Source organism: Habropoda laboriosa, unplaced genomic scaffold (genome assembly GCF_001263275.1).
Source record: "Habropoda laboriosa isolate 0110345459 unplaced genomic scaffold, ASM126327v1 scaffold99, whole genome shotgun sequence".
Lineage (NCBI taxonomy): Eukaryota > Metazoa > Arthropoda > Insecta > Hymenoptera > Apidae > Habropoda > Habropoda laboriosa.
The window spans coordinates 300,335-306,590 of NW_017100239.1; positions in this window are offsets into that span (position 1 = coordinate 300,335).

Consider the following 6,256-nt stretch of genomic DNA (forward strand, 5'->3'; position numbering starts at 1 on the left):
GATTTCCACGACTTTTCCGATGATCAACAGCGTCGCTCTGGCCACATCCTTGTCAGTTTTTCACCTTGTCAAATACGTATCAGTAACGCGCGCTGATATCACTCTGGTCCGAAAGTACGGCGCAAAACTACCGGCGCGTGTTCGCCAGTCGACAACTGGCTTCCGTCGGGTGGAACTGGTGAAAGAACCGGTGGGAAAAGTTGGAAAAACGCGAGCACCTCGGTGAGCAGGTGCTGTTTAGCGATTAACCGTCGAGAGCGTACAAGTTGACGTTTCGTTCGGTCGCGAGTGACCGACCGACCGGCCGACCGGTCGATATAGCGAAACACGCAACTCGCGTGAGTGTCGTCGTAGTCGCGCTCCTCTCTCTCTCTCTCTCTCTCTCTCTCTCTCTCTCTAGTCGAACGGTCTCGAGAGTTCGCTACGTAACGCTACGTTGATTGCAACCAGCGTTGTTTTATTTCCATACGATCCGAATGGAAGCGCGAGTGTGGTGGAAACGGCGCTGTAAAGATGGAAGGACGCGTCGCGACGCCAAGGCGCGCCAGGCATTACTGAGAACGACGTCGGACACCCGCCGTTATCAGGCAATTGGAGGCGCGTGCGCGTACGCGTACGCGTACGCACGTGTGCGCACCCCCGAGGAATCGGGACAAACCGAACCGTACGAGGGAGTCGCTCGGGGAATAGGTGCGACCCGCCGCACCGCCAGTCTTTTCCCATATGTCCCTTATAATTATTCCTTTCTGCGACACCCTCGCGCCCATTTCACACCCTTCCCCATTTCATCTTTCCTCCACGTGTTTCCGACAATTACCTACCCTCTCAGCTGCATCGAAACGGTCATTTCTGAACGGACGAACGTGATTCCGAGATAGGGAGGCCGGATTTAGCTTTATATCTGCCGACAGCAAATTGCAGGGGAAATGCTCGATGTATCGAACCATTTGCCACTTCTCTACATGTGCTTACCAAAGATAATGAACTTTATCACGGTACACCGAAATCGTAAGGAGGAAGAAAAGCTAAACGGACGATGATTACCTTCTCGATGTTCGGGAATTTTAACCAAGAGAATAGGCTTTCCCCTTTGAAACGATAACGAACCGAGGACAGGAGCGAGGGGTGCATTTCAATTGATCCGTAGCTATCGCGAGGAGGGTTCGTTGACCAACGTTATCCTGTATAGTGACGTGCACGCGAATTCTTGGAGAAAAGGACACGCGGAGGAGAGTGTCCTTGGACAGCGATCGTTTTCTCCTTAAAGTTATTTACGATAGCCGCCTTCTATCACCAGAAACGTCAACACTTCCCTCGGCTCTAACTCGTCGAATTTTCCTATTATACCTCCGTAGTATACCTATGTAAGTACTATGTACGTCGAAAGGAAGGAGAGTCGCCTGGAAACGGGGGAAACGGGGAACGAGGCTGAGTCAGAGGAAGATTCATCCCGCCGAGAAACGATTCCTGATGCTGCGTCATCTGAGAACCTGTGTAAGTATGATATCGTATACGATAGGTATACATGTACATACATTCCCGATAAAGAGACCGAGAGTCGATCAATTTTACTCGCGCCTAGCTTTTTTAATCCAACCTTTATCTACCAGTCAGGAACTGTGTAGTGTTGAACTTTCCTTTTCACAGACACAAAGAAAACCGGAGCAGCGGTCTTAGACTTATGTACATGCTTCGATTTCACTGCCGAAATCACAAGATTCCGAAAAAGATTCGAGGAAACTAGCCAGATATCACCTCTGCAACGATTTACTTTCGATACGATAAATTCGCTGGTTGGTTATCATTTATGAGAAATATCTGTAAGAAGAATGGTAGAATAGATACGCAGTTATGGGAGGAAGAGCTGGAAAATCGGAGAAACCAGAAGAGAGAAAAAGGAATGTGCACGTTACTTTAGTTATATGTATATTTCATCAGAAATTACAATTCCGCTCTGTATTTCGCACGTGCACTTCTTCACGGAGGAATGCTCGTTTTCCCTTTGTTTCGGAATGCTTTCGGAAGAAAGTCTTGCCGCTCTTATTTCATCTGACAAACTTGAAAACTTGATCGGAGCAAATGGAAAATCTTTTTTATTACCTTCCGACGTTTAGTCGATAATGACGACACGTATCGGTAAGTTATCGTGCGTCCGTTCGTTATCCGTACGCAAATGCTACCTTACCGACTATGTACACACGTGTAAGGTTACCGATTCAGCATAGAGTAAGATTAGAACATTTAGTTTAGTCACCACTGTTGTGTTAGATAACCACTCAAATCGAGCGAAAAACTTCAATTAACAATTAAATGCAATAGACACTTTGGAATTATTAGTTATAATCTACTTAGAGTTGGTAAATAGTGCAATAAAGTTTATACTTTATTTTCAAGTACTTCAGTCGTAGAATAATTAATATTTTCTGTGAAAAAGCAATGTAGATCGTTGTTTATAATTATTGGGAGGCCTAAATAACATTATTGTATGCTTCGAGTTAATAAAACAACTTGATATATTCATTTTTCATTGAATTATCCATTGCATTCGATAGATTAGCCAGAAATTGTTTATAAATTCTTTTGTACGAATCACAGGTGGACCCTCCGGGACACCCTAGAAATCAAAGAAAGGACCTAAATCGAAGAAATGCAATTATTTATGAATAAATCAGTTATTTCTTGTAAAATTATTGTTTAAAATGTATATTACAAAAGGTTACAATATACCAGTATTGTTTTACAGCATTTTACAGTCTATTTATTGCTCCTTTACACTCCAAATCTATTAAATTTTCTTAAGTTACCTAACAAGAAACAGCAACTATTCTATACTTAAAGTACTTGAAAATAAACCAGAAACCTTATATTACTGTACACATCGTTAATATTGTACGGGAGTAAAGCCAGGAAATGTTTCAATAAAATTTTTTACAATAACCTTAAACAGACTTTTAAAACATCTCACGTCTCTCCTCTCATCACTTCTCTTCTACCATATGTTTGTCTATTCTCCTCCCCAATGTAACCACACATTGCATATTAACTCGCACTATCTCAATCAAATTATAGATACATTAATATAAATAATCAAACTAACCAACGGACCAAATAATAATAAAACAACTAATAACACAATTCAATAACACAATTAAGAATAAAAATTGATTATATAAGTATCACATATCAATTAAATATAATAGGGATAACGAGGATAGCAATAGGGAAGGCAGACAATGAAACGAATAGCGGTAAGCAAGGATAGCACTAGAGTAATGAGATAGACAATGAAAGAAATAGGGGTAGAGAAGGATAGTATTAGAGTAATGTGTAAGACAAGGGAAGATATAGTGTTAGACAAGGACAGAAAATTTGAAAAAGTGAAACTAACGCCATATCGCATTAGGTGACGCGAACTACGATTTCTTAATAGTATAACAAAATACAAACTGAGGTATTAGACAAGGATAGCACTAGTGTGCGACTAGGACAGAGAGAGAACGCTTCCTATTGGTCGGCGTGCCGTCGAGCTCCACCTATCAGGCCCCAGATCAAATCGATCGATGAAAAATCGTTAATAACTCATTAATTAGGATGATCTTGTGAACTTTTATAATTGAAGAATGAAGAGTGGGCCTTCGGTAACTTTCGCATATAATTTTTAGTACTCCATACCCTTTCAATAATTAGTTATTAACAATTTTAGTGCGGGATGTCGGGAACGATACCGCACACCGTCAACTACCTTCACGGTTTTTCGATAATTTCACAGCTTTCTACTAAATTCTCGTGCAACTAACTGCATGCTTTTGGAAGGCAACTCCCTTAGCTATATTCTCGTATCATTTTTATTAACATATACGCTTTAGTTTAGGAGTCATTAAATATTCTTTGGGAGAGTATTATACCCGTCGTATTCAATCGTAATATATTTTCGTTATATCAATAGAAACCCGTTATTAATAATGCAGTTTCAAGCATGCAGAATGTAGAAGGGACTTTTATTTATATTCCCCAATAATTTTTGTGACCGTAAGTCTTGTGGTTTATTAGATATTAGCAATTGTTCATAACTGTCGGGTACACTCGAGTACGCTGAATAGGGGACGCTCCCATATACTGTTTAACAACTCCTAAACTAAAACGAATATGTTGATAAAAATTATATGCGAATGTAGCCAAAGGAGTGGCCGTTCAGACGCATACAGTTAGCTGCACGAGAATTAAGCCGGAAACTGTGAAATTATTGAAAAACCGGAAAGATACTTGACGGTATGCGGTATCGTTTCCGACATCACGTAGTAAAATTGTTAATAACTAATTATTCAAAGGGTCTAGTCTATTTAAATCTATATAGGAAAGTTGCTAAAGGTCCACACTTCATTCTTCAACTCTAAAAGTTCGGAAAATCATCCTAATTATTGTGTTATTAATGATTTTTCACTGACCGATTTGATTGGTTTTCAGGATGTGGAGCCAGATACCCGCGGAGCAATAGGAAACGTTTTCTTTCCATCCTTGTCGCACACTATTCCCTTCTTTGTCTAATACCTCTGTTTGTATTCTGTAGTCCTGTTAAAAATCGTAGTTCGCGTCGCAAACGCGCGATGACGTCATGTTCGGCCGCCATTTTTTTCTGTCCTTGTCTATCCCTGAACTTTTCCTTGTTTAACACATTACCTTATTGCTATCCTTCTTTGCCCTTATTTCTTTCCTTGTCAAACTTATGTCTCTAGTGCTATCCTTGTCATCCCTTATTCATTTCCTTGTCTAACCTGTTACGTTAATGCTGTCCTTGTCTAACCCTACTCCTTTCTCAGTCTAACTCATTACTCTAAAGACAAACAAGGAACGGAATTAGGGAACAAGGAAAGCACTAGCGTGCGACAAGGATAGAGAGAAAACGTTTCCTATCGTCTGACTGGCCGCTGCCCTCCGACGCTCAGGCCCAAAGGCAAGCCGGTCGGTGACAAAACATTAATAACTCAATAATCACGATGATTTTGTGAACTTTCAGTATTGAAGAATCTAGTATGAACCTCCAGCAACTTTCTACTTTAGTTTCTAATGCGTTAGACCCTTTCAATAGTTAGTTATTAACTATTTTAGTAATCGATGTCGGAAACGATACCGCATACCTTTACGTTTGTTCAGAAATTTCACAACTTTCTACTAAATTCTCATGCAACTAGCTGCATGCATCTGAAAGATAATTCCTTTGGCTACATTCTTGTACAATCTTTACTAACATATTCGCTATAGTTTAAGAGTGATTGAACATTATATGGGAGAGTCTCCTATTCATCGTACTCGAGTATAGTCGAATATTATAAACAATTGCTAATATCTACGAAACCACCCCAGGTATGACTACCAATCCAATTGCAGAATATAGATAAAAGTCCATTCTACATTCTGTATGCTTGAAAGTGCACAATTAGCCACGCATATCTATTGAAATAACGAAAATGTATTACGCGTGAATACGACGGTTGTAAAACTCTCCCAAAGAATGTTTAATAACTCTTAAACTGAATCGAATATGTTAATAAAAATTGCACGAGAATGTAGCCAAAGGAGTTGCCTTTTAGAAGCATACAGTTAGTTGCACCAGAATTTAGTAGAAAGCAGTGAAATTATTGAAAAACCGGAAAGATACTTGACGGTATGCGCTGTCGTTCCCGACATCACGTATTAAAACTGTTAATAACTAATTATTGGATACGTCTAGAGCAATAAAATTTATACGAGAAAGTTGCTGGAGGTTCATACTTCATTCTTCAATTCTAAAAGTTCACAAAATGAACCTAATTTTTGAGTTATTAATGATTTTTCACGGACAGGCTTGACTTAGGACCTGATTGGCTGAGCTCAGCGGCCCGCCAGCCAATAGGAAACGTTTTCTTTCCGTCCTTGTCGCACACTAGTGCCTTCTTTGTCTAATACCTTTGTTTGTATTCTGTAGTCCTGTTAAAAATCGTAGTCGCGTCGCAAACGCGCGATGACGTCATGTTTGGCCGCCATTTTTTTCTGTCCTTGTCTATCCCTAAACTTTTCCTTGTTTAACACATTACCTTATTGCTATCCTTCTTTACCCTTATTTCTTTCCTTGTCAAACTTATGTCGCTAGTGCTATCCTTGTCATCCCTTATTCATTTCCTTGTCTAACCTGTTACGTTAATGCTGTCCTTGTCTAACCCTACTCCTTTCTCAGTCTAACTCATTACTCTAAAGACAAACAAGGAACGGAATTAGGGAA